Raw genomic sequence first — 23,208 nt, 5'->3', positions numbered from 1 at the left:
CAAAACCCAAAATGTTCCCCAAGGTCTTACTGAGAGACGGAAGCAAGGAGTGGAGCTTGAGGCGACAAAACTTGGTATCGACTATCATTTATCACCGCCAAACTGTAACCTCTGGGATTAGCAGTCCCAGAACCTGCAGGTACCGCAGCTATTACTCTGGTTTCCAGCACCACCTCAACCCCATAATATTGCAGTTATCATGGAGTTTGGAAAAGAAATCTGAAATAAAATTGCTTATATTAAAGATCCAAAGTTTAGATACACTTAACGTCTGCCCTATGCATTCCAAATGAGGAAAAAAAAAAGATCTCCCAGTTTTAAGAAGCCATCATACATCAATAAATCTTTGCTTCTTTTAAGTACACTATTTATACAGTGTCTCAGCAATTTTCCTCCTCCAGTTGTCAGTATTTAGGACAGATGATTAAGTATTAAGGAGGACTTCTTCCAGAAGGACTCTGTCAAAATAAGCAAGGCAAATGTTATCATCCTTCATCAAATGGTCCACTAATCATTCTGGAATGTTACTTCAGCTCATCAACTCATTGTTAAGTTTAGTGTAAAAGTAATAGGCACATATGTTTTTAAGACTTTGAGATATAGCTATTTAATGCTCTTATACTTCATGTCTTATCTAGAGGAATAACTCTCACACTTTTACAAAAATTAGGCTGTGCTTTTTGACCTCCTGTCATGAAATAAGACCTCAGTAGAAATTAGTGCCTCGTTAGAGAGAAATTTGAGTGGTAATTACCCAGGTTACTACACTATTTCCATCAGTGGAAATATCTGGCCTGATTTATAAAAGGGGCAATGTAAGTTATTACTAGATATCATTTCCAAACCCTTATAGTGGTTACTTTCATTTGACTTGTGTCACTTTTAGCCAGAGCAGTTAGAAAAAGGGTACCACTAACCCACACCAACTTTGTGGACAAGGATCTAATTTATTTCTGTACTGCACTTTCCAAGTGCTTAGCACAGTGTTCTGCACACAGTAAGCACTCAATAAATACAATTGAATGAATGAATAGTGATTCACTAAACTGCCATGCAGCTGATGTGTGTGTTGTGCTGTCTGTTTCTGAAGCCCTGCCAGAAGAGATCTTCATGTGGTAAATGTATTTCTCTCTCCCTAAGCCATACTTGAGCCAAAAAGGAAGAAATAGGTGGTTAATCTGGTTATCATAATTTTAAAATTATCCTAGACTAAGCTTTATTCTTTTCTTCCACTCCTAGCACATAGACTGTAAGCTCGTTATGGACAGGGAACACGTCTACCAACTATGCTATATTGTACTCTCCCAAACACTTAGTACAATAGTCTGCACACAGTAAGCCCTCAAATATGATTGATTGATGGTGTTTGACTTCCGTTAATCAAATTTTTAATTTAGCCTTGACAGTCTTAAAAATCAGTGGCTAGAAGTATTACCTTGCAAACTGTGACTTCAGAACTTTTTATTGAGAACTTTCCCAATTTGTGATAGTACTTAAATCCCAACTTGGATCATTATACTATCTGGGGGCTTGGTTCAGATGGGGTAACTTGGGCTTTCGCAAAACTCTCATCTGGGTTCTGGTGGGAGATTTTAAGCCCGTTCTGCCTTGGATAATACCAGACACAAGGCAGCCAGTCATTTTAGCCCATGTTTGGAGCCATACAACAAAGTGGTCCCTGTTTTGATCCTCTGAGGGAAAAGCCTCAGTGCAGTCAGTCTCCTGCTGGGCTCATATGAGCTGTGAAGCAGGGTGCCCTAGTGGATAGAGCATGGGCTTGGGAGTCATGAGGACCTGGGTTCTAATCCCGGCTCCATCACTTGTCAGCTTTGTGACTTTGGGCAAGTCACTCCTCTGTGCCTCAGTTACCTCTTCTGTAAAATGGGGATTAAGACGGTGAGATCCATGTGGGACAACCTGATTACCTTGTATCAGGTACGCTTAGACCAGTGCTTGGCACATAATAAGTGCTTAACAAATACCTTCATCATCAAATTGATCCCATGCAGGGATCTAGTTATAACATTGGGGCCTTTTCGCAGAACTACACTGAACCAGGAGCAAAAGGACCAACCCCCCTAAATCTAGAGAATTCAGAGGGGATAAGAGAAGTAAAGCACCCAGCCAGTACTTAAGTAGAAGCCCTACCAAAGTGCTAGCTTGTTCCAAGAAGGGTGTATGTTTAAAAAACAAGGGGTGGTTGTAGAGGCCAGAAGGGATGCAGTAATGGGTTTCGCCAGGCAAGGAGCCTGAATTTTGCCTGACCCTGTAAGGGAAGCACTGAAGAGCATTAGGACTCTTTCGGGATTCCAGACCTTCCCAAGTGACACTGGCGTCAGATGAGGTCACTGACCCTCATTTTCAAGTACCTGGACACCTGTTCAGTGAATACTCCAGAATGAGACAGATGCAAGGAGGGTGACCTAAATAAGCATAAAAGAGAGTCCATGTTCTCACTGAAACAAACACTCAAAAGTCACTGAGGGAACAGTCAATATCCACACTTCTGTGTTTCAATAAGCATGACACTCCAGGACTTGCTAACTCTTGTGGATTACTGCCCATAAAAAAGACTTTGCAGCTATAAACCTATACTAATAAACATATTTTTATGGTGGATTGTGCCAGCCATAATAGAAATACAGGCCAAGTTTAGTTTATTAGTCATACAGCAATGATACCCAGCTTTAATTTCTCCAATAATTTTAAAGTAGACCAGACCCTCGAGAGACTGCTGAACCTCGATTAGTCTGCCCTCAGAAAGTAATAATAATCCCAATTAAAAATCTTGGTTTTTCTATAGCACTTATTTCTTAAGCTCGCTATCATCCCATTTTTATCCTGACAACAACCCCGTGAGGTAGGTAGAGACACAGATATCCCGTTTTTGCAGATGAGGAAACTGAGGTACAGAGAGCGGTTAAGTGACCTGCCCGTGGTCAAAAAGCAGGGTGGTGGTTGAGCTTAGACTCAAACCTGGAAGTTGGGGTTCCCAGACCGGTGCTTTTCCGCTGTGCCATGCTGCCTACTCTCAAAGTCAAACATGCAATGGGGTAAGCTGTATGTGATTTCTACAAAGTGTCTGCAGTGAGGATGGTTGAAACTGGCAGAAAACAGATCGACTGTGATCAAATGTGGGGTGGGAATAGATTGGTTTACCAATCATAAGTGTGGTTTAATAATAATAATAATGTTGGTATTTGTTAAGCGCTTACTATGTGCAGAGCACTGTTCTAAGCGCTGGGGTAGATACAGGGTAATCAGGTTGTCCCACGTGAGGCTCACAGTTAATCCCCATTTTACAGATGAGGTAACTGAGGTACAGAGAAGTGAAGTGACTTGCCCACAGTCACACAGCTGACAAGCGGCAGAGCCGGGAGTCGAACTCATGACCTCTGACTCCGAAGCCCAGGCTCTTTCCTCTGAGCCACGCTGCTTCCCTAAGTCCAGAGTCAATCAATAAATAAATCGTATTTATTGAGCGCTCATGGTGTGCAGAGCACTGAACTAAGCATTTGGGAAAGTACAACATAACTGAGTTAGTAGATATCTTCCTTAAACCCCAAAGTGAATAAAGGAGAACCAGCAGTTGCTGAGTTCGCTGGATTTGCCAGGCAGCTCTATGCGATAAACCCTCATGTCTTGCAGTGTTCACCCTCATCACCGTAGGTCTGTTTCCACAGAGTGCTCCCAATGTCTTTTCAATATCTGTGCCACCTCAAGTCTTCATTAGCACCTAGGAGAGAAAACTGGCTGCCTTCCAAGAATGAAGCTGAACGCACTTTGTAGTTAGCAGAATTAAGCGGAAGGGCAATTGACTTGATATAGAGAGATGCTATTCATGGAATTCCAGTCCTCTATTCATAGGCAGGAGCCATTGGACCTATTGGCTGCACAAAACATAGAGAAAAGCCAGTGTGGAATATTGAATTAAGACATCCCGTCACTGCAAATGGCTTCTGTCCTTGCAAGTAATTTACTACGTTCAACCGTGTTCTACATTTTAAAGGCACTCAGATCACGTATAACAGCACACATATTACTTTACACATGGAGCTAGTGGCAAGGAGCATGTTTAGTGATTAAAATCATTGAAGCTTTCTTGTTTAAAAATGGACAGTTTTGATGGTGTGCTCAAATCTAAGTTGTTTGAAACTTGAGACTTAACACTTGCCCCAGTTTTAGTGATAGTTTTTTTCTTCCCCATATTTACTGCAAACTAAGTTTTAAACGTAGGAATTTAAGATGAGAAATTCAGAAGCTGGGTGTGACTCAGTCTCCTGAGTTTTCAAATGCAAATGGAATGTGGGGGAGGAGTTTAGCAAATAGGATGACTATTTTGGGTAGTCCAATTGTACCAGAATAGCATATTTTTTTATCACATGTTTAAACAAGGCTTCTGTCATTCAGCAGTAAGCATTAGTACACGAGCCTTACAAATACGCACAAGTAACATTTTGGAGCTAGAGTCTTCTCTACAACTGGCAAAATTCATGGAGGAAACATTAGGAATGGCGGCCTGAATTTCCCAAATGTTGAGGAGAGATGATATAGGCACAGATAGTCACTTTTTATCTCAGTTGCTTTCTTTTTCCTGGCAGAGATGTCACAGTGCAGGGACATTTTACTACAAGGAAGGTATATTGGGGAGCGGCCAAAATGTGCTTTGTAAAATCAATAAATTGTATTTACTGTGTAGTTACAGTGTGCAGAACATTGTACTAAGCACTTGGGAGAGTACAACCATATTGTGTCTGTATAACAGATACATTTCCCATCAACAACAAGCTTAAGTCTAGAGGACCAAGTTTACAGTCTACAGTAAGTATGAGCAATAGCATTTAAGTACTTACTGTGCACAGAACACTGTACCAAGTGCTGGAAAATCAATTAGTGGCATTTATTGGGCACATATGTGCAAAGCACTATACTGTTTTATTATAATAATGAAGATGTGGGAATTAGGAATGTCCTCTGGCTCTCAAAGGGCTCACAATATAAGAATAAAGGCAGAACAGACTGGTTACAGACAAAAAACAAGCAATAACATTTAAAAAAGCATAAAAATGAAGGAATAATACACCTCAAAAAAAAATTAGTAGGATGTTGTGGCTACAAGCTAAAGACGCTTGCATTAGTTTGTTAGACTGTAAACTCCTTGAGGTAAGCTCCCAGGTGCTTAGTACAGTGTTTAATGCAATACAGGTGTTCCTCAAGGGGCTCACAATCTGTGAAGTAGACACAAGATCCATGTTTCCTGCCTTCAAGGAGCTTACAACATAATGGGAGAAAGTCATAATTAACTTATCTTTTTTTTCCCCATCCCAGAATAAACCCATCTCACTTCTATGGGATTAGGATTGAAGCTAGGGTTAGGGTTATTATGGTAGAAACCAGCCGGAGGAAACGGATCCTGCTTAGGAAACTGGGTCCTGCTTAAGTAATTTTTGCATCTATAGGAAGGAAGGCAGATGGGACATACCATTCCCTCAGCCCATCCGACCAACTGCCACAGTGTCATCTTCAAGCCAATTCTGCTACGTGGAATGAGTAGCTCGGAGGGTACCGCTCAATTTCACATATATTCTCACAAACACACAAGACGCACACTTTTCAGGAAATGCAAATGAAAGACAACTCCTTTCTGCCTGAAAATATGCATGCAGAAATCCAAATCCCTTCTGCATAGAAAAAGCAAATCTACTTTATTTTGAGTCGGAGCTCTGATGGGTGAACTGGATTTGAGCTACTCATCTTTCATTATATCTTTGAGCAATATTTTGACTGAGTGTTGCAAAAGTTGAAATGATCACTGGACACCTTTACGATTTTCACATATGAAGTTAGGTAAGTTTTGAGATATCAGTTATCAAAATATCGGCGCACAGATTTTTACGTCTCTATCCATGGTTTTACCTTATAAGTAGCATAGTGAGTTTGGTGGGGAATGACCTGATTTTTACCAGTTTGGGCTACAAATCATTTTCTTTAAAATGTGTTGTAAACGCAATAAAACGTCATCAGAAAGTGTTTCCGAACATCTTCCCACACACATCTATCTTAATTCTGCCACAGTCAATGATAATTGATTTAGTACATTAATGTGATGAATTGTCAGTAGTTCTACTCTAGTCAATATCATTGACATACAATTTGGAATATAGTTAGAAGATCTAGTCATTTTTAAATGCATCATAATTTTGCTTGGATATATGATTTTTTTCCTAAGGGGATTTCCTTTAACCCAACACTGTACAGTTTGGAGTTTCCTTGGATAGCTGACCCCTATGGTCAACTTTTGTCTACCTCTTCCAAGCAGATCTACATGGTCACAGAAGGCCTGTGGGGTCCACCTTCTACCTCAACTCCTTCAAGCAGCTCTTGTATGTTTGGACTGGGATAGGCCATTAACCTGCAGGACAGTGAAGCTGTCTGGCTGAATTTACATGAATTAAATATGTTTCTTCACATTTCACAGAGAATGAACCCAAGAATGTAATGTGAGAGGAATTAAAGGGATGTGGAAGATGACTTTAAAAGGAAACTAATGTCAATCCTATATATTCAGGGGACTGTAGTGAAGGGCTTTCTAAATTAGTCCATTATCAACTGCTCCCAGTAGAAAAACTACTGCTTTCCCACCTATACTCCCTTCCCCGATTCTGGTATTCAAACCTGTTCCTCTGGGACATGTGGTGTTGCCTACCGGTGATTCTGTCAAGTCCCACCTTAAAGTCCTGGTGACCCCAGGAGGCCCAGAGCCCAGTGGCTTTTCTTCAAGTCTGCAGAGACCTCACTGATCTGCCAGTAAAGGAGCTGCTGAAACAAGATTGAGTGGAGACTCTGAAATGGCCTTCAAGATCTCAGTGAATTTTTATCCAAAGGATGGGAGTCGGAGATTTTCTATTCCCACCAGAAGTAAGGTATAATTTCCTTAGAATCAGGGCTACCTTACTGAAAGATTCATGAGGGAGGTTTTGGATAGTGTATCTTGGGAAATCAGGATAAAAATAAGATCACTCTGAGATATATCAGGCGTACGCAGCCTAGTGAAATGTAGGGGAATGAATTTACAATTCATTTATAAATTTTGAATTTGTAAGATGAAAATGCATAACAAGTTAAAAAAGGCTTCATTACACCTTTACTTAATTCAATAATTATGGTACTTTCCTATTTTCACAACTCACCTCCCAGTCCAGCTACTTGAGGAACTATACCCAACCTGGATCAAGCTGTCCTTAATCCCCAGGGCTACCCTCCCCTGAATGACTTCAAATCTCTACCCCCCCTCCATTCAAAGGGAACTATTCCTATGCCTTGGCCATCATGAAAAAGTAGAGCCATTTACATGATGAGGATTTCAGGTGATGAAAGACAGGGACTTGTCACATTTTTAGGAAGCTGCAGAAGTTCTTTAAAATTTGACTTAAAAAATACTCCCACAAACAGAAATAAAAATATTTTGTTGGATAACTAGCAAACATGAATGCCTAGAAAGTTAGCAAATAATGACATTAAGCAGTTATGTATCAATTACCAAGAAGATAGCAAGATAATCAGATCAGAGTCAGAACCCAGGGTTCAAAATTTAAGAGCAAGGGAGAGAATAAATCTTAGCCCCATTTCACAGATGAGGAAACTGAGGTGCAACGAGGTTAGATGACTAAACCTGTGACTAGAAAGTAGATGTTAATTGTAGAAACCCAAATAAATTTAAACTAACAACTGTTTCTGGTGAAATTGACAGGGCGAGAGCTACCCTGAGCAGTGACTACATAAAGAATAGATTTATTTCAATTAAAGATGTGGCAGGAGTGAGACACGGCATCTTGGAGGAGTGACAGACATGTTGAGGGCAGTAGACGTATGTGAGCACTGATAAGACTGTGGATGAAAGTTTGCTGGAAATTTAATTACTCAGGCCTTTTTCCTCCTCTTCAGAAGTTCACAAAATAGACAGTGAATCCTCAGAATCATTCTCGAGCCCACTGCAATTACTTTACTCATGCAGTGAAGATGATTTGATTGTGTGCAGTCCCTTTTGAATATATGTATGAGAAGAGACATGGCATTTAAGCTGTCTTTATTTGTAGCGACAGAAAAGCTCCAGTCATTTGGTGTAGAGTCAAGAACAGTTTCTCCCACAAAGGACTGAACTTCATTAATATCGTTCTCTTCTTTGAGCTAGAAGTTGATAAGCACTTATTTCAATTCCAAAATAGCATTCTCGTGAAGCCTCCACTCACGGAATGCAGACCTCTGCAGTTTGCCACATGCCAGGCTGGTTGGCCTGGGACTCGCCAAGCAGATCAGGCTAAGAAACATGCCAGTAGGATGCTAAATATGGAGTGATGTGAAATAAGTCAAACCACCAAACTAAGGTCATTTTATTCATCGCTAATTAAAATCTCATGGCCCATTGCCCCAGTATTGCTGAAGAAACCACTGACCATCCTCATAAGAGACACGGAGAAAATACCAAAAAACGACAACAACGATGCAGTGATCTTCCCCAAACACCTTTTATCTCTTAAGGATGAAGAATGAGGAAAGAGCGAGAATGGAAAGGCATGAACCTAAGACCTAATTTTTGAAGAAATGATAGCAGTGAAAGTCTCTAAAATCACTAAACCTTACTCAGTGGTGCTTACCAAGGACCCCTTTGGCAAGAAAAGTTTTGGGCTATTGGGTTGCGACAAGTCAACAGATTTACAGATCTTTCAAAATCCAAATCACCATCAACAGACCCCCCCTGCTCAGAGAAGATGCTACTGACAGTGAAACTCCCCAGTGTGTGTATGTGTGTGGGTGAAAGTGTGAGACTGAAATGGCCAGTGTGAAACCCACAGTTGTGACCACACTGTGACTACACAGAGACTGTTCTTGGTGACCACACGGTGACTACCCAGAGACTGTTCTTGGCTGATCTGTTGAGACTTTTACTGTACTTTGGCCTCCTCATCTCTGCTGCCTACTACTTTTTGGGTTGCAACACACCATTCTAGTTTGTATGCAGCATTAGACTTCTGTTCTTCAACTAAGATGCAGGATTGTCTCAGGCTTTGCTTTCCTTTATCCTTAAAACATTTCCTCTGTCCTCCTTGATGTGCATTCCTAACTGCAGCTTAGCATACAGTAGCTCTTTGGACTACCTATATTTTTATAATTTATGTGTTCAACATTGGGATTGTGTCCAATCTGATTCACTTCTATCTACCCCAGCACTTAGAACAGTGCTTGGCACATAGTAAGAACTTAAAGAGTGCCATAATTATTATTATGACTACACGTACTTGCACATACACTCAAATATTCCTGTCGCCGCTGCCTCCAGGGTGAAAAACTGGGCGACAGCAAGATGGTGAAAAATCAGTAGTAACTGCCCAACAAATCTCCCCCTTCTTATGTGCTGCAGGGAGCCAAAAAGTCCTGTAGGAAAAGGAGCTCCGTCAGATCATCCCTGACCACTCTTTGGCTTTTTTGTAAGAGACTGAGCAACATTCGTCATCAATTTATGATCCCCCACAGTAACGCAAGCTTTTCTGAAGACAAGCAAGATAATTGCTTTCTGAATAAATACTGTCTGAATCAATTGGCACCTGGAAGAAAGGGAGACAGCACTTACTAACAGTAAAGTAGTAATCATAGTAAATATTTGGTGCTTTCTGAACCAACAACACGTTTCAAGTGAAAACAGCATCACTATATATGCGAAGGTGGTCCATCAAAAGATTTAGATGCAGGAAAACACAACTATCTAGTTACTAACCATCTCATTCTTTTCTTTAATGCACTCCAGGGTGTTTTGTGGGTTAATTAATGTTCTAAGGAAACTGACATGATCATTAGTCATCAGAAGGAGGTATCTGAAAATTCCTTAGTCTAAAAAAAGGTATAGGGATGCAGACAAAAATAGATGCATTTTGAGATACATGATTATGCGAGCACAGCATTTGAAAATGGCAGTCATTTGAATTTAAATTTTTCCTTCGTTCTGAAAGTTAAACAGTTCACATATATAAGGTTGTCACATGTTCCGAAAGCAGACGCCAAACAAAAATGTTAGATTAAAACGACCCCATAGGAAACTCGACAGGGATAGAAGATTAGAGGGTAGATGGAGTTACTATATCTGTAGCCCTTTCCTGGAGCCCAAACTTCTGGAATCCTCCCACAGAAGACTCACTGGATGGGTGGTGGATGCTTCATCACCACAGTACCTTATTTAACCAAACAGCTGGACAAAGCTGAGAATAAAATGATGGCAACTACTAACCTAATCACTATCATCCTGAACTTCCTAAAGGTCCCTTGAGAGATGCTCCTTCAGAAACCAGTGATGCTAAGTGCCGATGATGTCCCAAAAGCCAGCTGCTAGGCCCACAAACTCCTCACGATGGCTTGACTGATGTTGCCCCACCTCTGTTCTGGGGATTTCTTCACTTCTACCGCTACCCTGATTCCTTCTCTCACTTCTGATTCCTTCTTCCCCAGAACCTTAGGGTTCCTTGCGCTCACTTAAACCAGAACCTTGGGGTTCCTCAGGTCCTAGACAAGGGAGTTGTTGGGACCCGTTAGGGGCTAAATTTGGACCCATGAGCCAATTAGATATTATCAGTTTTAGGTTCAGTAAGTTCAAAGAAAAAAAAAAGCTTCACAAATCTGGGCAATAAATAAATAAATCTAAGAAATAAATCTGATAGGCAGTGTGATTTAGTGGGTAGAGCACGGGCCTGGCAGTCAGAAGAACCTGCGTTCTAATGCTGGGTCTGCCACTTGTCTGTTGTGTAACAACTTTCCAGTGCATCAATTAACTCATCTCTAAAATGGGAATTAAGACAGTGAGCCCCACATGGGACAGGGACTGCGTCCAACTCTACATGCTTGTAACCACCCAGAACCTAGTACAATGCCCACACATAACCGCTCCACAAATATCCTGAAAAAGAATGTTTGTAAAAACAAAGCTATGTTTTAAGGCCAATGCTTGGGTTTGATGGGCAGTCTCATGATTTACCCTTCTCTAAAGCCACTACTACAACTGCTAAATGTTCAAATCATCCTGGACAAGGCCCTGTGTCAACAATTCATGGATATAAGACAACAATAATACAAATAATGATGGTATTTGTTTGGTGTTCACTATGTGCCAAGAACTTTACTACGCTCTAGAGTAGACAGATTAACAGATCAGAGACAATCCCTATCCCATATGGACCTCAGAGTCTAAGAGAGAGGAAGAACAGATGTTTAATCCCCATTTTACCGATGAGGAAACCAAGGCACAGAGAATTTAAGTGGCTTGCCGAGGGTCACGTATCAGTGATGGAGCCACAATTAGAACCCAGGTACTCTGATCCCTGCAGAAAGTCTTCTCTTTAACCTTTTTTTTCCAGTTGTTTCTGGGAACCTTATCCATTACATGGTTGGATTTAGGTTGTTTCATATTTGATGATACTGGCAGCATACACAATTTCTAGGATTTAATATGTTCAGAATTAAAGCTGCAGAAAGAGAAGTCAAAAATAGAAAGAGACACAAAATGGCAGTTTTTACCCAGAAAAACATCCTCCTATGGAATCAAATAGTTTTATCCACTGACATTACAACCATATTTTAGGCCCTCTTTCCAGTCAATGAAATGGTATTTTAATTCAACTGCTAGTAGATCAGTATTACACAACCAAATGCAAAAACGTTCATAATAGAGACAAGATTCTTTGGCAAGATCAGAGCTCATACTGAATGCATGTAGAGAAATTTAAGGCTGGAAATCATAATGAACAAATTACAGTTCTTTCCCTTCCTTTCATGGACCAATTCTCAAATTATTTTAGACTTGCTGAGCAACAGCTGTGAAGTCCAGGACTCAGGACTGAATTACACAAGAGCCATCTGATTAATAATACATGAACAGGCTTCCACGGTACCAGTGAGTGGCAGGAGGCTGGAGGATAAGAGAGTACAGGTAGGTCATGACAAGCTGCCAATTGAAGTGAGTTATCTGTCTTCAATTTCCCCACATATCACTTACGCTAAAGCTGGGAGCTCTTTAAACCACCGAAATTTTGATTAAAGCATTGATCTTAGGCAACTGAATTAGAAGGCCAATTAAGTGTATCTGAAAATAATTATTTCCGACTTTGCCTGATACCCGCTCAAGAAAGTGGGAAGGACCTAGTTGCTTCCACTCAGAGCGCTTACTGGGTTCCGGGCACTGTACTAAGCGTTTGGGAGCGTATGCGGCCCGACACCATAACAGACACATTCCCTGCCCACATCGAGCTGCTTTCGGGTTCGATCTCTGCAAGACATTCACTCACAACACTGACAGTGGAAGTTGTAGAAGATCTGAGGCAACCCTTTGGCAACCTACTGAAATCCCTTCACGGCCAAAGAAAGTTACAAGCAAAATCCTAGAAGACTACCTCTTTGAAGTACCTACATCAGCAGAGATGGAGGAAGGGAAGTCTTACACTTTCCACAGAGACATCGACAGTGAGAAGCAATAAAACTGTCGCATCCCTATTTGGTTTAAGTTTCAGTGGGCTCTGAGTGAGCAGATTCATTGTTCAGGTTTGACCAAGAATTAGAGGGAATTCCTTGAAGGGCTTAAGAATTCATCTCTCTCCTGTTCTTTCACTCAAATATATGCTCCTCTGGCCCTAAATGGATTTTCCCCTTCAGCACTGTTAGCTACGATTAGCATCCTGCCACACAATCCCACCTATTTAATATCCTGGAGGGGAGGAAGCCAGAGGCCATTTCAGTGTGCTTTTGTCTTCAATGATAATCACTGAGCATTTATGATGTACAGAGGGCTATACTAAGCACTTTAAAGGGTATAATACAACAGAAATGTTAGACACGAGAAATTAAAATAGAGAAGCGACGCTGGCCTAGTGGAGAGAGCACATGCCTGGAAGTCAGAAGGACCTAAGTTCTAGTCCTGGCTTTACCACTTGCCTGCTGTGTGACCTTGGGCAAATCACTTCACTTTTCTATGCCTCAGCTACCTCGTCATAAGCTTAAGACGGTGAGACCCATGTAGGACAGGGACCGTGTCCGGTCCGATTACCTTTTATCTACCCCGGTGCATAGAGCAGTTCCTGGGATGTAGTGAGCACTTCAATACCATTTTTTAAAAATTACGATTATGTATATAAGTGCTGTGGGGCTGAGGGTGGCGTGACTATCAAGTGCATAAAAAGTATAGATCCAAGTGTGAAGGTGATGCAGAAGGGAGAGGGAGTAGGGGATAAGAGGGCTAAGTCAGGGAAGGCCTCTTGGAGAAGATGTGATTTTAATAAGGCTCTGAAGGTGGGAAGAGTGGTGGTGTGTCATATATAAAAGGAAAGGGAATTCCAGGCCAAAGGGAGGACAGGGATAAGGGGTCGGTGGTGAGATAAACAAGATCAAAGTACACTGAATAGGTTGGCCTTAGAGGGGCAAAGCGTGTGGGATGGGCTGTAGTAGGAAATCAGTGAGGTATGGTCATTAGGGGTGAACTGATTGAGTGTTATGGTGAGTAGTTCCCTGCCCACAAGGAGTTTACAGTCCAGAGGTAAGATATGGTCTTTGGTAATCTCACTCCATATGCCAACCCCACCATGTCACTGTATCTCTCCTAACAAAACAGATACAGAAACAAAGGCAATAATAACAACAATGATGTTGGTATTCGTTAAGCGCTATGTGCAGAGCACTGTTCTAAGCGCTGGGGTAGATACAGGGGAATCAGGTCGTCCCACGTGAGGCTCACAGTCTTCATCCCCATTTTACAGATGAGGGAAATGAGGCACAGAGAAGTTAAGTGACTTGCCCACAGTCACATAGCTGACAAATGGCAGAGCCGGGATTCGAACCCATGACCTCTGATTCCCAAGCCCGGGCTCTTTCCACTGAGCCACACTGCTTCGCAACTGGACCCAAGATCATCTAGTCAGTCAGGGGTGGAGGTAAGAGTGAAACTCAGCCCTTTATTACATCTAAAATATTTCCTCGAGTGGATTTAGTCGCCACACTGTGAAACTAATGCCTAAACCCATTTGGACTGGTTTATTCCCTCCTATAATGTTTGCTTGCTGATATGGACTCCCGGGGTTAGGTTTAATAACAAAACTCTGAAATGCCATACACATAGGCAACAATCTAAATGATCCTTACTGGGATAATACCACATTTCAACTCTGACACACAAATTCTGATGAGTGAAATGCAAACCCACATTAAACAACCAGGTGTTAAGACCCATGTGAGACCAAACTGTCAGCCTTGTTCAGCGAAGCATTATATGCATGATAAATACCTAAGTCTCACCTTACTCACTAACATAAAAAAGCCATGTGCGTATGCTAGCATTTTTGGATGTTTTTAGTTCACCGTGTGCACTTCAGAATTAGATTTTCTGTCATTTTCATGAGCTTGAGCTCTCTGGAGGGCATGGGATACATGGATCCTGCAAATAGGAAGGGAGGCTCAGGGCTGACTTCAGACATTTAGCTACCTTGATGCAGGGAAAAATTCACCACTTCATTCCATTAGATGATTTCATTATGCTGCAGGAACATATAATGATCTGTAATATTGGCATACAGACCCCGTTCTGATCCTCCAAGTGGGGGTGTGGGGAGAGAGAGCCCCTAAATTTCCCACCGCCTTGCTTCATATTCATTGCATTTCCTTTCCACAGTTCAGTCCACACGGTGCTGCTCCTGAAACACGCAGGTCTTTTCATATTTTTAACTGCTGTCACTTCACAACCACCTGACGACCGTGTACCCGGAGACGGCTACATGGCTTATGCACCTTCGGAAGCTGGTGTTGAGGAGCACGGCCTTGTTAAATCTCAGTGCTTAAGCAAGCACACCTACGTAGGTCAAGGAATTGCCATAGCAGAGTGAGTTACAAAAGCTGAATGCCTATAATTCTCAGCAGCCACTGGTGCTTTTGGGGACTTATAAGGAGTTGAAGAACCTTCTCTTCTTCTCACTGTTGCACTGACCTTCCTTCTTCTGCTAGGAGATCTGCCCCTGCTTTGCCACCTGAAGGCTGATGTTAAGGATCTTTTTTTCTATTTTTCCCCTGCCGCACTTAGCTCAACTGGTGCTCATTATAAAACAGGCCAGAGACATAAGTACCCTGGAGACTACGATACCAGTCTTTTCCCCACAAAAATGTGTGCTCTGAGATCTGGTTCCCAGCATATGGTAAGGAACCTCTGATTCCCCGAGTCAGTTCTTGTGTGGGTACAGCTCAAACTCTCCATCGGTGTACTTTTACTACTTGAATCTTCTCTTCAGTTCCTTTCTACTGTAATTGTGATGACGCATTATTTGTTGGCCATCATTCTGTCAGGAAAACTACTTTCAGCCATGCGCAGCAGGGCGTTCTTAGGCCTACCATTCGATCCCAGCCAGACCCAGCCAGAAGGAACCCTTGTTCCTTCTGAATGCTGTGGGCATAGGATGGCTGGTCCTTCTACTCCTTGTTCCGTTACTTCAGCACAAAGGTGCCAGTCTCACAAATCACTAGTATAAGCAGGGCTGCCCTACACGTGTATTCCAACAGAACATACACCCTTCCTGGCACACGATCTCTAGGGTTCAGTGACCAGAACACCCTATGCTAACCTGGAGTTTGGAGTGGCTCCTGGCAGCCTCTCGGAGGTAAAGTGGCTAACTGTGATGTAGAGTTGGGACAGTTTCTCAGGCTTAGCTAATGGAAGTTTCTCTCCAGCTCCCCGAAGCGAAGGGGCAGCTCTCATTGGTCAGAGACACCCGGGGTACACACAGAAGATCAAAACTGTGATGGCACAGGCCTGTGGTATCCTGAGTCCCCCCACATCCCAGAGACACATTCCAAAGAGATTCTAGCCTGCAGGTGCCAAGGATCCAACCAATTTCTATTACTAAGTTTCCGTACATACTCTACATAGAGCAAACATCACTGTAGGTAAAGGAGTGCAGTGGAGATTACCTCTGAAGGTAGAAAGAAGTCACCTTTTTCTAATGCTGGTAAATGGTAGGACTGCTACATATTATCAGCATTATCTCAGCTTAAAAATCTTGGAGACTGAACATCGATCAAATCCCTACCCACCAGTTATTGCTTAACAATGCAACTTGCCTAACAGGTACCCAGAACAAGACTACATAATGTGCCCGAATGACAAAATACTAATGTGGTGGTTAGATTATTCCCATTAGAGGAAACCAATATGAATTCACAATGAACTCTGTTCTATTTCCCTGCCATATGCTTCATATCTTGATCTTCCCTGCACTTTGCAAGATTTATGATACACGATTACACAAATCTGCACACTAGAATAACATTCTTCTCTTTCAACATACTGATTCACCTAAGAGAGTTTAGCAGTTAGTTAGGTAGGAGGAACCTACAGCAGAACAAAAACATATTCTGTTTAAAAGCGGCAACGTTTTAAGGAGGCTGGTGACCGTCTTATTAAGCATTTAAGATGATCGACAGTTTACTTCATTTTGCATTTCTCTCTTGGAGAAAGAAAAACATATTAGTACACATAGAAATGAAGAGCAAATTGATGAGTTTCTGAAGTGCTGTCAAGTAACTTAGTTCAAATCCTGGCTCCGCCGCTTGTCAGCTGTGTGACTTTGGGCAAGACACTTAACTTCTCTGGGCCTCAGTTACCTCATCTGTAAAATGGGGATTAAGACTGTGAGCCCCACGTGGGACAACCTGATCACCTTTTTTCCTCCCCAGTGCTTAGAACAGTGCTTTGCACATAGTAAGCACTGAAATACCAACATTATTATTATTGTTATATGAAACTAGCCTTTGAGTGGACAAAAGTTTGAGAGCTATAGCAAATCAGAGACCACAAATGAGTTACACACAATAACCCCATTGCCCAGTGTAACTGCTGAGTGGAAGATGTATGGAAGATAACACTATAGATGGAGTGATTGCATCCAAAGGTGTAGCTGTAGGGGTTAGGGCCGATGGGACTCAAAGTCTTAATCCCCATTTTACAGATGAGGCAACTGAGGCACAGAGAAGTTAGCTGAGTTGCCCAAGGTCACACTGCAGACAAGTGGTGGACCTGGGATTAGAACCCAAGTCCTTTTGACTTCCAGGCTCATGCTCTATGCACCTGACCATGTTATATTATACTCTTCCAAGGGCTTAGTACAGTGCTCTGCACACAGTAAGCGCTCAATAAATACGATTGAATGGGTAAATGAATGAATGCTTCTTCTCATTCCCTTCCCCATTTGGCATGAGCTGTGAACTCACAGATATGACTTTTCACCCTCTCTCTACACTGTAAGCCTCTTGTGGGGAGAGAACCTGTCTCTCAACTCTTTTGTAATGCACCCTCCCAAGTGCTTAGCACAGTGCTCTGCACAGTGTAAGCATTCAATAAATGCCATTGATTATGAAAAGATACTGTTGTTGCCTCTTTGGCGCTTAAGCAACCTGCACTGCGTTACTTTCTTATATACAGGCTACACTGCATAAGAGGTGAGGGCATAACTAAGAGCAAGGTGAATTCATCGTAACACAGCAGTGTGGGAAGCAGTGTTGGCATAGTGGAGGAAACATGGACCTGGGAATCAGAAGAACTGTCTTCTAACCCCGGCTCCACGACTTTCCTGCCGTGACCTTGGGCAAGTCACTTAACCTCTCTGTGACTCAGTTTCCTTGACTGTAAAATAGTCATTTAACACCTGTTCTACCTATGACTTAGATTGTGATCCTCATGGGACACTGTGTCCTGCCTCATTAACTTGTATTTACCCCAGCTCTTAGAACAGTGCTCGACACAGTAAGCACTTATTATCATAAAAAAATAACACAGCCATCAACAGGGTTAAAAATAAGCTGAGATGGTCAATACAAAATGAACCCATGTTCATAGGAAAACTTGCCAGGTCACATGCAAGGGCATTCCATTGTGGGAAGCCAGCTGCAGACTTCAAATAGCAGCTGAAACCCCTAGGAGAAACCAAAGGCACCATATTTTCTTGATCACACAGGGCATCATTATTATGAGAGAATGTTACAGTAAGCCTTGGGTGAATAGAAAAGAAAAAAAAAACCAAAAAGCAAGATCCCAAAAAAGTGGGAGAAGGAATATGCATACGGAATGAGTCAGCAGGAGTGCCATTTGGTTTTATATTTATAAAACTGAGTCCAAAGCTGGGACTTCAGGCTTATACAGAGGATAAGAATATTTAACAAGCGATTCACTCACATTTCCATTTTGCAACCCCAAACTTTCCAGACACTGATCCTTCACTGCAGGTGGTAACCACATAGTCTTTTCCATCTCTAACATCCTTAACTTCCACACAACTAAAACACTGCTTAATAACTTCAGGAATGCTGCCCGTGACTCCATTGCAGATGTGGGGATTGGCATCCTAGGAGAAAACCAGGTGCTTCCTTCAGGTGTTCCAAGTTTCCAGTCGGAATCCAAGACTCACTGTAATCTAAGTAACATCTGAAAAGAACATTTTTCTAGGCTACAATTACCTTTCATGTCACTTCCCTTACTATTTAAAGAAAAAAAAAAGACTTGCCGAATTATGTTAAACTCTATGTTAATGACCGGCACAAGATGCCTACTTTACAGACAAAATATAGCCTCAAATATCTCTCCAAGTCAGAAACAAAGTTAAAATACTACAATTGTGTGTCAGAGCATCAGTTGATATAACAGTTTCCCAAACCCTGCCAAACTGCCAATATAAAAATGTGTTTTTCTGGGACACTGTAAGTGTGGTGCCAGCTGTAATTTACACAACAGATGCTCAATTTTTAAAACTTGTATTACGCCAAAATCCACGTGAGGCTGTCTGAATATAGGGAAACGCATATACAAAATGCATATTGGAGAAGAAATATCTGCAGTGCAGTTTAATCCCTTTTCAAGTTTAAATCTGGACTTTGTAGGCATTGTAAAAACGTCACAAAATATTGTACACGTGGCCTATCGCACGAGGAAATTTGGCAGAATTGTTATCAGAGCAGATGCCCCACTATTAACGTATATTCCATCGGGACTGAAAGCTTCTGTTCCTTTTGAGTCGATCGATAACTTAATGAGTGCTTACAATGTGTGAAAAAGTACACTAGCATAGGGAAGAATAAATAGACATTGATTCAGACACTTTCCAGGCCCAACAAAGGACTCGCAATTTAAGGAAGAGAGCACAGCCCATAGGAGGGCAAAAAAAATCTGAAAAAAACAAGTTTGGCTTTGAAGCATTCCTACTCTTTCGCCCCTTCTTTGCTCCTCCCCCCTTACAGCCTCGTTCCTCTAATACTAACTTCCTCACTGTGCCTCGTTCTCCTATCCCCTCACTATTGACTTCTAGCTTCTATCCAGCAGACCGCCACTCTTTCCATCTTTACAGCCCTTCTAAAATCACCTCTCCCCCAGGAGGCCTTCCAATTATTCTCTCATCTCCCCGATCTATTTTCCTCCCTTCGGACACCCCAATATCATCTATCCACTTCCACCCTCCAGAATTACGTACGTATCTTTATCCTCTGCTGCTTCCGCCTATCTGTAATTTAGTGTGGCATAGGTCTCCCTTACTAGATTGTAAGTTCCTCGAGGGCAGGGATCAAGTCTGCTAACACCACCGCACTTGCCTAAGTGTTTATGTAGAGCGCTCTACACAGAGTAAGCCTTCAAAAATATTATCGACTTGCTGATTGACAGATTCATTTTTCCTCAACTCCTTAGTGCTCTGGTCCAGACCCAACGTTCCCAGTGGGAAAAGCCTACATTTCCAAGTGTTGGGGAGATAGGCCGGAAGGCTTCTCTCCTTCAACAGTGGGAGAGACACTGTACCCTGCCTCTAAAGCTTTTCACCGTCGCTCCTGTGGGCCTGAAGCCCTAATGATGGGCAGCTCCGGGCCAGGTGTCACCAAGAGCGCTCGCGTTCCACTCAATATTTAATTTTTCCTTTGGAGAACCAGAGTCCATATTGCAGAGACTGTACAAGCTGATTACGAATTATTTCATAAAAAACAACCTTCATTCCTAATGAAGTTCGACCTGATTTTATCCTTACGCTCGGGTATTCTAATAAATGTTCTGCTTTTGTCATCTTGCAACCTGGAGCATGTACGCTAAACTAATGTGCTGTCACTGCCTCCAACCGGTTCTCTACTGTCACAGACATCACAAGAATGATGACTGTGCTGGATTCTTCTACTAGAACTCTCCCCTTAATTTAGGTAGTCAGGTGACTCGAGGGCATATCCGAGAGAATTGATGCCTGTGAAAGATAAACACATTCATACATCATTGTCTGAGTACCAGAATATACGTTTGGCTGATAAAATTATAAAATACAAATCTACCCAGAAAAGGAAGGATCCAACATGGAGGGGGTGAGGCTGCCTGACACCCTGAGGTCCCCCTAAACTTGTGCTTTCGAACCCATCTCTTCAAAACACTTACTCCCTCACTTCTTCCTTCCTTGACCATCATCTTCAACGATTCACTTTTCGATGGCTTCTTCCCTACTGCTTTCAAACCCGCTCATGTAGCCCCCTCCTACCTTCAGGATATCTCTACCTGGATGTCATGCCGACTCCTCAAACTAAGCACTTCCAAAAAAGAACTCCCCCTCTTCCTAACCGAACCCTGTCCTCCCCGATCTTTCCCATCACTGCAGACAACACCAGTATCACAATCCTGTAATCTTGGCATTACCGACTCATCTATCTGAATGAATATCATGCTGATCAAAGCACCTATCCAGCAGCCTTGACTACTGCTGACCTCCCTGCCTCTCCCCACCTGAGTGCATATTTATTTCTACTGCTTGGATCGTTTTTTTAAAAAAAGTTCAGTCCACATCTCCCTATGCAAGAGCCTCCAGTGGTTGCCCATCCGCTTCTACATCAAACAGAAATTCCTACCATTGGCTTTAAAGCCCTCAGTCAGCTTGCCTCCCTTACTTACTCACTGCACTTTGATCAGGTTTGTCTCATTTCAGACCCCTTGCTCCCAACTTCCCTCTGGCCTGGAACTCCCTCCCCCTTATATACAATAGACACCACCCTCCTCACCTTCAAAGCGTTATTAAAATCACATCTCCAAAAAGCTTTCTTTGACTTTGCCCTCATTTGCCCAGCTCCTTCTTTCTGTGTCACTTACACACTTGGATCTGTCCCCTTTAAGCACTTGATATTCACTCATCCTCAGCCCCAGAGCACTTCTGTGCGTATCTATAATTTATTTCAATGTTTGTCTCTCCGTCTAGACTGCAAGCTCCTGATGAGTGGGGAACGTATGTACCAACTCTGATGCCCTGTAGTCTCCTAAACGTTTAATAATAATAATAATAATGATGTTGGCATTTGTTAAGCGCTTACTATGTGCCGAGCACTGTTCTAAGCGCTGGGGTAGAGACAGGGTCATCATATTGTCCCACATGAGGCTCACAGTTAATCCCCATTTTACAGATGAGATAACTGAGGCACAGAGAAGTTAAGTGACTTGACCACGGTCACACAGCTGACAGGTGGTAGAGCCGGGATTTGAACCCATGACCTCTGGCTCCCAAGCCCGGGCTCTTTCCACTGAGCCATGCTGCTCTGCGTACAGCAAACGCTCAAATAGCATTGAATGATTGGAAAGACGAAAGCTAAGCGTGGACAGGGTGAACACAGGCTTGTTAAAATCCTTTTATAACAGGGAGATGGGATTCTGAAGCTAGACGGTGGTAGGTTCAACACTAACAAACAGAAACACATTAAAATAGCAGTTGGTAAAGGCATGTTGTTGTTTTTAGCACATGAAACTGGGCAGACTGAAAATATGCACAGGTCAAGAGGGTTTTGGAAAAATTCACCGTCAAGAGGTCTGTGTTCATGACTAGTGGGAAGCTTAGGGCTATCATATGGTGCCATCCCTAAACATTAGAAGTGAACATCTGAACACAAGGAGGGCAATCATCAAACTGTTCTGCCAGGCATCCTGTTGCCATGGAGATGGATAATTGGGCAGAGTGCATGATTAGCTTGACCTACTAATGGCATTGCTTAAATTCCTACATTTTAATAGACATCAAATATTCCTTGAGTATTTGTTCCACATTCCACAGGAACAGACCGAAGCCAATTCCCTCTTTTCCCCCATCATCCCACAATGCCAGTTCCTAACTTGTCCCATTTACTACTAAAAAGAAGTGCCTTGTAGGTTGGGAAAAACTCAGAAAGAGTACCTTTATAGTCCTCAATATTGCTCTGACTGCCGAGTAGCCAGCCACAGTGTGTAGAGTATTATCGGTGAAGTCAGCCACAAACCTGGACGTATCCGAGAAAATAGATATGAAAGGGACAATGAACGCTCACTGAGCACAAGCATCGTGTCTGCTAACTCTGTTGTACTGTACGCTCCCGAGCGCTGCACATAGTAAGTGCATAATAAATACCATTGATTTAATGTTCAACAGAGGGAAGCAGTTTTCTTTTCAGAAAATTAGTGCAGTCATAACACAAAGGGGAGTGGATTCAATCAACTCACTTGGGAGACATTTTATAAACAAGCTGATCAATGTCCAGCAAGTCGCAATCAGCGGCTTTACACGAACGGTCATTTAGTCGGCGACCCAACTGAGACAAGACACGACTATATTGGTGATTATGTTTTCTGCTAGATACTCCGTTTCCTTCGTCAGAAAATCAACTGAGGCCAATCCAAACAGATTTTTTTTCCCTCTAAGACTCAATATTATCCCTGTAACTTTTCTCCACTTTTTAATATGACTTCTGATACTCTCTCCTGAGTAAAAAATATGTCCTCAGATGTGTTTTTAAGAATACAATGTGTGTGCATGTGTGAGAGAAAAAGAGATAGAGAGAGAGAGAGAGAAAGAGAGAAGGGAAAGGGAGGGGAGGGAGGAAGGAAGGACGGACAGATGGACAAGGGCATGCATGAGCATAGTGCTTTTCCTACCCACGGAGTCTAGAACCAAGCCAGACATATACCTTAGGTGTATGGGGAAGGAATCCTCTTGATGTTACTGCCAAGAATTGAGCTGGGGATTCTGCGTACTGATTGGTGGTGGAATGGGCAGGATAACTCCATCAAAATCCTTCTATTATTTATCTTTTTTTTTAATTAGATGTTTGGTCTCCCACTGGGTTTGCTAATTGTATGTTTGTGTTTGTTTTTTTTAAAAAACATCTCCCTTA

General features: G+C 42.2%; 1 long non-coding RNA gene across 1 annotated transcript in view; it reads right to left on the bottom strand.

Annotated features, from left to right (window-relative positions):
* Positions 1–22,313, bottom strand: part of LOC120638128 — a 215,468-nt gene extending 193,155 nt beyond the window's left edge. Inside the window, exon 1 of the long non-coding RNA XR_005659626.1 lies at positions 22,236–22,313. This is a non-coding gene — a long non-coding RNA (uncharacterized LOC120638128). The remainder of the gene's footprint in view (positions 1–22,235) is intronic.
* Positions 22,314–23,208: the final 895 nt, after the last annotated feature.

Source organism: Ornithorhynchus anatinus, chromosome X3 (assembly GCF_004115215.2).
Source record: "Ornithorhynchus anatinus isolate Pmale09 chromosome X3, mOrnAna1.pri.v4, whole genome shotgun sequence".
NCBI lineage: Eukaryota > Metazoa > Chordata > Mammalia > Monotremata > Ornithorhynchidae > Ornithorhynchus > Ornithorhynchus anatinus.
This window is presented reverse-complemented; position numbering and strand designations above follow the sequence as displayed.